The 12,011-nt window shown below is 41.9% G+C and overlaps 1 protein-coding gene across 8 annotated transcripts in view; it reads left to right on the plus strand.

Annotated features, from left to right (window-relative positions):
* The window catches only part of APBB2 (amyloid beta precursor protein binding family B member 2), a 488,394-nt gene that overhangs the window by 71,784 nt on the left and 404,599 nt on the right, over positions 1-12,011 (plus strand). For all 8 annotated transcript variants that reach the window (XM_073608526.1, XM_073608531.1, XM_073608532.1 and 5 more), the window contains exon 2: positions 5,610-5,679. The gene's annotated coding sequence lies outside the window, so the exon portion shown is untranslated. The remainder of the gene's footprint in view (positions 1-5,609; positions 5,680-12,011) is intronic.

A 12,011-nucleotide genomic window follows, 5' to 3' on the forward strand; every position in this document is an offset into this window, starting at 1 on the left:
ATTTTATTATATCTTTTCATGTCACAGCACTGAAGAAATGACACTTTGCTACAATGTAAAGTAGTGAGTGTACAGCTTGTATAACAGTGTAAATTTGCTGTCCACTCAAAATAACTCAACACACAGCCATTAATGTCTAAACCGCTGGCAACAAAAGTGAGTACACCCCTAAGTGAAAATGTCCAAATTGGGCCAAATTAGCCATTTTCTCTCCCTGGGGTCATGTGACTCGTTAGTGTTACAAGGTCTCAGGTGTGAATGGGAAGCAGGTGTGTTAAATTTGATGTTATCGCTCTCACTCTCTCATACTGGACACTGGAAGTTCAACATGGCACCTCATGGCATAGAACTCTCTGAGTATCTGAAAAAAAGAATTTTTACTCTACATAAAGATGGCCTAGGCTATAAGAAGATTGCCAAGACCCTTAAACTGAGCTCCAGCACAGTGGCCAAGACCATACATCAGTTTAACAGGACGGGTTCCACTCAGAACAGGCCTCGCCATGGTCGACCAAAGAAGTATAGTGCACATGCTCAGCGTCATATCCATAGGTTGTCTTTGGGAAATAGACGTATGAGTGCTGCAAGCATTGCTGCAGAGGTTGAACGGGGGGGGGGGGGGTTAGCCTGTCAGTGCCCAGACCATACGCTGCACACTAGATCAAATTGGTCTGCATGGCTGTCCCAGAAGGAAGCCTCTTCTAAAGATGATGCACAAGAAAGCCCACAAACAGTTTGCTGAAGACGAGCAGACTAAGGACATGGATTACTGGAACCATGTCCTGTGGTCTGGTGAGACCAAGATAAACTTATTTGGTTCAGATGGTATTGAGTGTGGCGGCAACCAGGTGATGAGTGCAAAGACAAGTGTGTCTTGCCTACAGTCAAGCATGGTGGTGGGAGTGTCATGGTCTGGGGCTGCATGAGTGCTGCCGCCACTGGGGAGCTACAGTTCATTGAGGGAACCATGAATGCAAACATGTACTGTGACATACTGAAGCAGAGCACAATCCCCTCCCTACAGATGCTGGGTCGCAGGGCAGTATTCCAACATGATAACGACCCCAAACACACCACCAAGACGACCACCGCCTTGCTAATGAAGCTGAGGGTAAAGGTGATGGACTGGCCAAGCATGTCTCCAGACCTAAATCCTATTGAGCATCTGTTGGGCATCCTCAAACGGAAGGTGGAGGAGCGCAAGGTCTCTAACATCCACTAGCTCCATGATGTCATCATGGAAGAGTGGAAGAGGACTCCAGTGGCAACCTGTGAAGCTCTGGGGAACTCCATGCCCAAGAGCTTTAAGGCAGTGCTGGGAAATAATGGTGCCCACACAAAATATTGACACTTTGGGCCCAAATTGGACATTTTTACGTAGGGTTGTAGTCACTTTAGTTGCCAGCGGTTTAGACATTAATGGCTGTGTGTTGAGTTATTTTGAGGGGACAGCAAATTTACACTGTTATACAAGCTGTACACTCACTACTTTACATTGTAGCAAAGTGCAATTTCTTCAATGTTGTCACATGAAAAGATATAATAAAATATTTACAAAAATGTGAGGGGTGTACTCACTTTTGTGAGATTCTGTTTGTCCGTGAGCTGAAGAAATTTATCATGAGAGAAAATAAGTAATGGAAGTAAAATACCAATCTGTCTTAGTAGATCTTAGTAGATTGAGCTTTCTATGTTTGCAGATCCAGATTTATCCAGATTCTTTCATTTTTTTGAACGTATACTGGAAATGTACAGTTGGAATCGGTTTACAGCTAGAATTGGTTTCCTGACTAGTGTTTTTGAAACATGAGCCCCATTCTCCATAGCAGCCCCTGTCCATCTTTCATTGCCCTGAGTGTTTTGTTCTTGTGATGGAGGTGAGAAGATAAATTAAAGTCAACGTTTTTGTGATGGAGGTGAGAAGATAAATTAAAGTCAACGTTTTTCTCTTGTGTCACAAGTAATTTCTATCTTAAACAGCGATCATTATTCACAAATTGCTGTGTTTGTTGAAAATTAGATTACTGATTTTATGGTGGACCTTTGACTGACTGCCATGATTGATTAGACTATGTGAAGAGGTATTTAGCGTGGCATCCTTGGTTGCATACATGATTCATCAATTACACTGGAAAGTACTGAACATTTTTGAAGACATATGACCCAAAGCTAATGCAATCATTGCCACCATACTGATGTGTAACACGACTGCCTTCCGCGTACAGAAAATTAATAGAACAGTCTTTCAAAGAAACCAAATGAATAAACTGCTTGAATGTAATGATGATGTACAGTTATAAGGCGTGTGGAAACCACACTGTCATTGAAATTCCTTTTCTTTTCTTATATGTGTTAGAGCAAACATTAAACAGCAAGGACTTGATTTTCTATAAATAAATATGTGAGGCAGTTAAGGTACACGCAATACATTTTTCACATGATTCATCATTTTAATGCAACGGATTTTTTTTGGTGTATAAGCTAATTTTCCATTCCTTTTATGCCCATACCCTCCTATAATAAATTGTTAGAAATGTCTTGTTAGGCACACTGTCAGATAATACTAAACCTGTGCTTTAAAATAGAAGTATGTTTTTTTTTTTTCTAATCATACCTACCTCGGAGGATGGAGCATCAGACCGATGCTGCAGCTGTCCCCCCGGCGTCTCTGCACCGAGAACCGTGCCACCGAACATCGCTGATGGCTCGGTTCTCGCTCCTCCCTAAGCGGAGAGATGTTGACTGTCAGTCAGCATCCCTCCTGGTCTGCTTTTCCACGCTTTTTGGAGCGATGAGCTGTGGGGGGGCGGGGAGAGTGGCCGTCTCAGCGGTTCGCTGAGACTGCCATCAATCAAGGCAGCTGGCAGGTCCAGACTTGGTCTTTTAATTATTTTTTTAAGCGTGTACTACATAGGGGAGATGTTGGGTTGAACATATTCACCCCACACCAACATCCAAAGGACCTGGTGCTTGTTAAGCTTCGTACACACGATCGGACTTTAAACAAACTGTTCCGTGGATTTCTGTCCAAAGGGCATTGGCTGTGAATTTGTATTGCATACACATGGCAGGACTTTTTAGGCAACAAACACGAATGTAGTGACGTTTCAACGTACTGACGACACTTCAAAAGAGGAAGTTCAATTCTCTAGCACCACCCTTTGGTCAACTTCTGTATTGTCTGATCTTTTGCATTGGTTCTAAGCATGCTTGTTTGTACTTAGGACTAAAGTCCGATGGTTTTGTGTACACACGATCGGACTAGCCGACGTAGGACTTTTGTTGTCGCCAAGTTTGTCTGTTCGCACAGCCAACATTTGTCCGATGGAGCGTACACACGGTCGGATGTTGCCTTAAAACAGCTAATTTGCATGTTTGTTGTCAAAAAGTCTGATCCTGTGTCTGGGCCTTTAGCATCAGCAGTGATGGATTGGGAAGGGTGACCCTTTTTGGGGGAGTCATTTCATATGACCCTGTCAAGATAATAAAACATAGGGACTGATATCAGCATGGAAGATGCATGCTCAGTTCCTTTTACCATGGAAATAGCAACCTGCCTGTCTGATGTAATGGATTCATAGTACTAGGAGGCATCACATAACATGAAAAAAATATATATATTTATATATAAAGTGGGGAGAACAAGTATTTGATACACTGCTGATATTGCAGGTTTTCCTACTCACAAAGCATGTAGAGGTCTGTAATTTTTATCATAGGTACTCTTCAACTGTGAGAGACGGAATCAAAAACAAAAATCCAGAAAATCACATTGTATGATTTTTAAAAAATGTATTTGCATTTTATTGCATGACATAAGTATTTGATCATCTACCAAGCAGTAAGAATTCCGTCTCGCACAGACCTGTTATTTTTTCTTTAAGAAGCCCTCCTGTTCTCCACTCATTACCTGCATTAACTGCACCTGTTTGAACTCGTTACCTGTATAAAAGACACCTGTCCACACACTCAATCAAACAGACTCCAACCTCTCCACAATGGCCAGAGAGATGTGTAAGGACATCAGGGATAAAATTGTAGACCTGCACAAGGCTAAGATGGGCTACAGGACAACAGGCAAGCAGCTTGGTGAGAAGGCAACAACTTTTGGCGCAATTATTAGAAAATGGAAGAAGTTCAAGATGAAGGTCAATCTCCCTTAGGATGGGGCTCCATGCAAGATCTCACCTCGTGGGGCATCAATGATTATGAAGAAAGTGAGGGATCAGCCCAGAACGTTACACGGCAGGACCTGGTCAATGACCTGAAGAGAGCTGGGACCACAGTCTCAAAGAAAACCATTAGTAACACACTATGCTGTCATGGATTAAAATCCTGCAGCGCATGCAGGGTCCCCCTGCTCAAGCCAGCGCATGTCCAGGCCCGTCTGAAGTTTGCCAATGATCATCTGGATGGTCCAGAGGAGGAACAGGAGAAGGTCATGTGGTCTGATGAGACAAAAATAGAGCTTTTTGGTCTAAACTCCACCCGCCGTGTTTGGAGGAAGAAGGAGGATGAGTACAACCCCAAGAACACCAGCCCAACTGTGAAGCATGGAGGTGGAAACATCATTCTTTGGGGCTGCTTTTCTGCAAAGGGGACAGGGCGACTACACCGTATTTAGGGGAGGATGGATGGGGCCATGTATCACGAGATCTTGGACAACAACCTCCTTCCCTCTGTAAGAGCATTGAAGGTGGGTCGTGGCTGGGTCTTCCAGCATGACAACGACCCGAAACACACAGCCAGGGCATCTAAGGAGTGGCTCCGTAAGAAGCATCTCAAGGTCCTGGAGTGGCCCAGCCAGTCTCCAGACCTGAACCCAATAGAAAATCTTTGGAAGGAGCTGAAAGTCCGTTTTGCCCAGCGACAGCCCCGAAACCTGAAGGATCTGAAGAAGGTCTGTATGGAGGAGTGGGCCAAAATCCCTGCTGCAGTGTGTGTAAACCTGGTCAAGAACTACAGTAAACGTATGATCTCTGTAATTGCAAACAAAGGTTTCTGTACCAAATATTAAGTTCTGCTTTTCTGATGTATCAAATACTTATGTCATGCAATAAATTTCAAATTAATTTTTTAAAAATCACACAATGTGATTTTCTGGATTTTTGTTTTAAATTTTGTCTCTCACAGTTGAAGAGTACCTATGATAAAAATTACAGACCTCTACATGCTTTCTAAGTAGGAAAACCTGCAAAATGGGCGGTGTATCAAATACTTGTTCTCCCCACTGTGTATATATATATATATATATATATATATATATATATATATATATATATATATATATATATATATATATATATATATATATATATATATATATTGGAATGCAAGCAGCAATTGAAAACCACCTACGTATCTCCATAGCTCCTGTATCTAAACCTCACCGAGTTGTGTTCTGCAGATTTCTCTGTGTAATGACCTTTTGAATGATTGCTAACAAAGTCACTTATATCACTGCGAGAACTCTCCCACAATACATGCTCTCTACTGCTTCCAGCCAGCACTGTTAAAAGGTATTGGCAGAATATGACTGACAGGTGCTTTTGTTGTGCAGCTCCTTGTTCTACTGGTCTCTTGATTCTTTCTTGTCTTTGCCTTTGCAGGATTCAAGTCATGTAGCAGAAATGAGCTAAACCTCAAGCAAATGCAGTAAAGATTTTTAACGGGCAGAAGGTAAGATTGCATCATACACAGCAGGAATCTGACAGTTCGTTCTTTATAGCTGTACATAGTGCAAGTGTAACAACCTTCAGTAATAAAATGCTGTAATAAAATGGAATAAGCAAACTGGAAAATTTAAAATCCTCAAACATTTTCATACTTATTCACAGATGTTGTTTAATTGACCGTTCATTTATGCATTGCAGTGGCAGCAAGCTGAAAACAGATTATCCTTTTTTTGGCAATAGAATAAAACTCATCCTGAGGGATTTCAAAATATTCACTTGCCACCTGGGAGAAATAAACCTTTCACAGTGTTCTGGGTCTTTCCCCACAGTTGCGCCATTTAGATACGCCTATAGCAGCTCAAAAGAGTATCTCCAGCATGGTATACATTTAGGGATCCACACTTTCTTTAGCTCATTAACACCCTTCATGATTGTTAATTGGCTAACAAACATTTTTATAGGAAACAAATTGAATAAATACTACTTTAAATAATAGTAGTACAAATAATAATATAGATTAACAACAGTGGGGGCTGGTGCTCAATATTTTTTTTTTTGGGGGGGGGGGGTGAAAGCTCTAATCACGTGCTTAAAAAAAAAAAAACCCACACATGCGTCTACTGCATGAAGATTAGGGGCCAGATGCATGGATTGGGGGGCTACGCCTCTAATGGGCGGACTGCCATTGATTAACACTAATACCTTTGTGAATGCTGTCAACACTTCCTATTGGAATCAGCAGCTGCCATTATGATTGTTACAAAATTGATTTTGTTTAGTAAGTGCACAGCAATCAGTTTTATGGCCCCACTTTTATCACTATGGGTCGCACTACAACAGAATTTGAGAGTACTCTCAGCACAGGAATTGAACATGTTCATATGACTATCCCAGAAGGGGGTCATAGACATGACACAGAACAGGTTGGTAACAACACCAACACACAGCCGATGTGGAAAAATCAAGGCTGCTTTCACTGAGGGCTGACCATCCAACCCTGGGAGACACTGAGGTGGATTTACTAAGGGCAAAAAGACTGTGCACTTTGCAAAGTGCAGTCACTCCAGAGCTTAGTAAATGAGCAGAAGCTCTGCTAACTTCCATCATCCAATCATGTGCAAGCAAAAATTCTGTTTTTTTTTCTTGCACATGATTGGGTACTCTTTGCAAAGTGAAGCCTTACCTCATTTACTAAGCTCTGGAGCAACTGCACTTGCAGAACACAGTCTATTTGCCTTTAGTAAATCAACCCCACTGTAGAACTGTTGTCTACTTTACATTCAGGACTAGGAGTTGGCATTGAGCTCTATATAGACCTGACACCCTAGGCTAAACCTCATTTTGATGCCTCCCCCTGGCTCCACCCCTGACTCTACCCCATTTGCCCTACCCATGTATGCCCCACCTGAAGCGCACCTCAAATGCAGCCCACCAGCGCCCATTAAATGCAGCCTCACCAGCGCTCATCAATGCAGCCTTACCAGTGCCCATCAATGCAGCCTCACCAGTGCCCATCATTGCAGCCTCACCAGTGCCCATCATTGCAGCCTCACCAGTGCCCATCAATGCAGCCTATCAGTGCCCATCAATGCAGCCTCCCCAGCGCCCATCAAATGCAGCCCCACCAGCGCCCATCAAATGCAGCCCCACCAGCGCCCATCAAATGCAGCCCCACCAGCGCCCATCAATGCAGCCTACCAGCGTCCATCAATGCAGCCTACCAGTGCCCATCAATGCAGCCTACCAGCGCCCATCAATGCAGCCTCACCAGTGCCCATCAATGCAGCCTTACCAGTGCCCATCAATGCAGCCTACCAGCGCCCATCAAATGCAGCATACCAGGGCCCATCAATGCAGCCTACCAGCATCCATCAATGCGGCCTACCAGTGCCCATCAATGCAGCCTACCAGTGCCCATCAATAAATGCTTGCTTGCTTCCATTCATTCAGGATTCGAGGCACAGACACAGTCCTCCGCCGCTGCGCCTCTGACACTATGTGCGAACGGAGCGGCGGCTGCCTACTGATGCTGAGACTTAGTTGCTTGCTGCAGAGAGAAGTAACACCAGTGGCCCTAGGCAGCAGTGCGCCCTAGGCGGCTGCCTAGTGGTAGCACCGGCCCTGCAAATAGCAATAAAAACTTGATAGCACCTTTGACAATCAATCCAAAGCTGAAAAAAAAAGTTTTGGGTTTAAATACAGCCAAAGTGCAGCCAAAATAAAAAAAGAAAATCATCACTAGGGACAAAACTTACAGTCAGCAGGATGTGTCCTTCATGCTGATGCCTCTTCCTTTAGTTGAAATCCTCCTCCGTCCTTGTCCCCTCCACCCCCCCACCCCATGATTTTGTGGTGTGATACAACTAAGGGGCTGTCACAGGCTTTCATTAGGAGAGCCCGTTTATGCCTGCCCTTTCCACCCACCTCCACCATTCATACTATGCCATACTACAGTTTTTAAGAACAAAACTGGATCTATGAATGAAGAACATTAATTCATAGATTGCTTTTCATTGATAGAAGCTATAGTACGACTTCTATGACTGGTGGAGCTGGGCGGAAAGAGCGGGATAGTCAAGCTTTCTTGATGATACCCTGTGACAGAGCTTGTGACTGGAAAATTACAGCGACGGGGGAGGATTATAACTAAAACAAGTGACATCAGCACAAGGAACACATCCTGCTGACTGTAAGTTATGTCCCTTGTGCTGATGTTTCTGTTTTTTATTTTGGCTGCGCTTAGACTTTAAAGCTAAACTCCATGGAGGTTCCAAAATTGAATTTAGTTATGTTTTCATTAAACATGTATGTTTACATACAACAAAAAATCAGAAATTATTTCATGAAAAATTGATCAAAGGCTAATAAGTATGGATTATTTTTGGAGAATAACAATATCCTTTAGTGTCACTTTAAACTCAGTTTTATGCTTGAATTTTAAGCACAATACAGTGCAGTCCTGAGATAGTTTGTTTAGAGAAAGTGGAAGGAGCAGGTGTATGCCTTGCTGTCCTAGGCTATAGGGCTGTGTGTTTCTATTGATGTTTCTATTGATGTACACAGAACAGGGAGACACAGCTCTAGTCCCTGCTTGCAAGGGTGGCTCCATAGGACACAGTAAGAAAAAGAAACCACCCTAAAACAGGAAACCTGGGACAGTGGTCAAGGCATCAGCTTAAACTGGAACATAGGCAAGGAAAGAAAGATAAAGAAGCTGTATACTCAGGAAGCGATTAAATCCACTGCTGAATGTGTTTGAAATTGAGGTTTTAATATTACTTTAGGTACTTTACATTTTTTGAGTCTTTTCTTCAACCTTTTTTGTGGTACAATGGCAGAACAAAATTAGGCTGGTCTATATTTCAAAAATGACCATGACCTAAAGTTAACAGATTTTAATTTGTGTTACATAACCTCACAGCTTTCACATATACAATACTGGAGATTGTCACACCTCTCTGCATTACCAGATGCAAAGCACTTCCTGGACCCTTTATAATTAATTTCCAGGGGGTACTGTGGCACAACCCCTAAACCTACAACAAATAGGCTATTTTTGCAGGCTTTAAACATTTGTTTAATCTCTTCATACCGACACTCCCCTTATCTGAATTTTGACTGTAATGTATAGATTGGGAATTACTCGTCTAGGCTGTATCTGTGGACATAGTAACATCAAATAAATCACTAATCACTAAAAAAGTTCCAACTCCCCAATCATATGTTTTTCCTTTATATCTAGCTTCTATAAATCTTTGGCACGCTGCCCGTACCCAATTACCTGAACCGCTAGAGGATTTACATGATTGCCTAGTCTTGAACGCTCTAGCTAACCTGCCTTCAACTAAACTGATTTGTAGCATTTACTAGGAATTGTTTGATGCAGAAGTGCAAAATATCTAAAGAGAACCCGGAAGACTGATGTAGAGTCCTTGGGTGAAGATGAATGGGAAAAGGCTGATTGACTCATAAATTGGAGCTATAGATCTCCAATGAGCTGGCTCAGTTGTATATATTGCGTAGAGCCTACTTGACCACAATTCACTTGTAGTATAGGCCACAATAAAGCCAAGACCTGGCTACAGGCTCTCCCTGTCTTGGTTGACTCATATTAACGATACCTTAGCTAAGGAAGGAGGTTGTCCAGCCAAATGTAACAAAATTTGGGGTAGATGGCTCTCCTCTCCCTTTCCTTGTAACCCCTGGGATTAGCCTTACCTTCAGTATTAATGGAATCCTCATTTAATTTACACCGTCATTTCATTTTTATATTTTGCACTCTCCTTGTCCTTTTATCTTCTTAGTAAAAGGACCACAAATGGAAAGCGCTTGTTGTTTTTAATCTAAGGCTCAAACTGTTAATATTTGAAGATTGTTCTAATTTTCTTTTTATACCCTGTCATGGTTAGTGAGCAATTATTTTTTTCTGCTCAAACATAGTATCATGGCTGATGCTTGCACCCTCTACTTATGCCATGTTGATCAATCATTTAAGTTCCATAACCTGTAGTTATACCCTGCCATTTATCCATAATATGTATAATTAATAATGTAACTTCTAGTTGCCAAGCTGGACTTCATTACAATAAAGTTTCCTCCACAGGGAAGGGACAATTTGTGCTCCCTAAAATATAAATGAAAGCAACATTGAGCCAGAAGGTGTCACATTGACAGGAAGACCTAAGGTTCGCTCATAATTGTTTGTTTACCACGCACGGGAAATGCTGCCTTGAGGAATACTGCTGCTTAACAAATATGTCCTTATATACCCTAACGGCCAACATGTTCCTGTTCTAGCTATCCACTCTTATTCCATCTGTAATGTAGTATCTTGCCGCAATAATCACATTGTTGTCTTGGCAGTTACTTTCCATAACCCATTCGACAGTTCACAGTTTGTTGACGATGAGAATGGATGAAGCAAACAGCAGTTTTAGCTTGCCTCTGTGATAAATAGGGGTTTAGAAGATATGCAGATCCCCAATCATATTGTTGTATAAGCCTTAGATTTTGATCAAATCTGAACATTGCTTGAAGACATTTACAAACACAATTTATCTTTGCTGGAAGAGAAAAACCGAGAATTGTTTCTCTTAAGTCTACAAAAAGTGGGTGTAGAGGCAGAATGACTGCATTCGCATTGCTTAATGTTCAACAGCGTTTGTTTTGTGCACAGATGGCCAATCTATTTCTTGTTTACTTGTGCAAGTTATGGATCTCTGTTTTGCATTTGTCATGTTCAGTATGGCTTCTACAGACTGAAGCATAGAATATTCCTCTTTAAGCACTACATAAATGATCTCTTGACTTACAGCACACCATGCCACAGCTCCTGCACTTTTACATATCAATAGGAACAAAACATATTGCTGTTATAGATTACATTAATGAAAAAGCCCATAACAATGATTTTTTGCCAAGTTATGAAAATAGCGCTGGCTATAAAACATTGGGTATAGTGTTGAATGCAGTTCTGCTTCACAAAGAATTTAGCTGTAGATGATGAAAAAAATATTTGTGTTGGAATAATACATTTACCGGCCACTTCATTATGTACATCTGTTCAATTTACTTGGTAACACAAATTGCTAATCAGCCAACCACATGGCAGCAACTCAATGCATTTAGGCATCTAGACGTTGTGAAGATGACTTGCTGAAGTTCAAGTCGAGCATCAGAATGGGAAAGAAATGGGATTTAAGTGACTTTGAATGTGGCATGGTTGTTGGTGCCAGATGGGCCAGTCTGAGTATTTCAAAAACTACTGGGATTTTCACACACAACCATCTTTAGGATTTACAGAGAATGGTCCAAAAAATAGAAAATATCCAGTGAGTGGCAGTTGTGTCTTGTTAATGTCAGAGATCAGAGGAGAATGGACAGACTGGTTTGAGATGATAAAAAAAAGGAAACAGTAACTGAAATAACCACTCTTTACAACCAAGGTATGTAGAATACCATCTCTGAATGCACAACACATTGAACCTTGAAGCAAATGGGCTACAGTGCAGAAGACCACACCGGGTGCCACACCTGTCAGCAAAGATCAGGAAACTGAGGCTACAATTCCCACAGGCTCACCAAAATTGGACAAAAGAAGATTGGAAAAATGGTGTCTGGTCTGATAAGTCTCGATTTCAGCTGCGACATTGAGATGGGTAGAGTCAGAATTTGGCATGAATAACATGAAAGCATGGATCCATCCTGCCTTGTATCAATGGGTCAGGCTGATGGTGGTAGTGTAATGGTGTGGGGGATATTTTCTTGACAAACTTTGTGCTCCTTAGTACCAATTGAGCATCGTTTAAATTCCACGGCCTACCTGAGTATTGTTGC

This window comes from Aquarana catesbeiana, linkage group LG01, assembly GCF_042186555.1.
Source record: "Aquarana catesbeiana isolate 2022-GZ linkage group LG01, ASM4218655v1, whole genome shotgun sequence".
Classification (NCBI taxonomy): domain Eukaryota; kingdom Metazoa; phylum Chordata; class Amphibia; order Anura; family Ranidae; genus Aquarana; species Aquarana catesbeiana.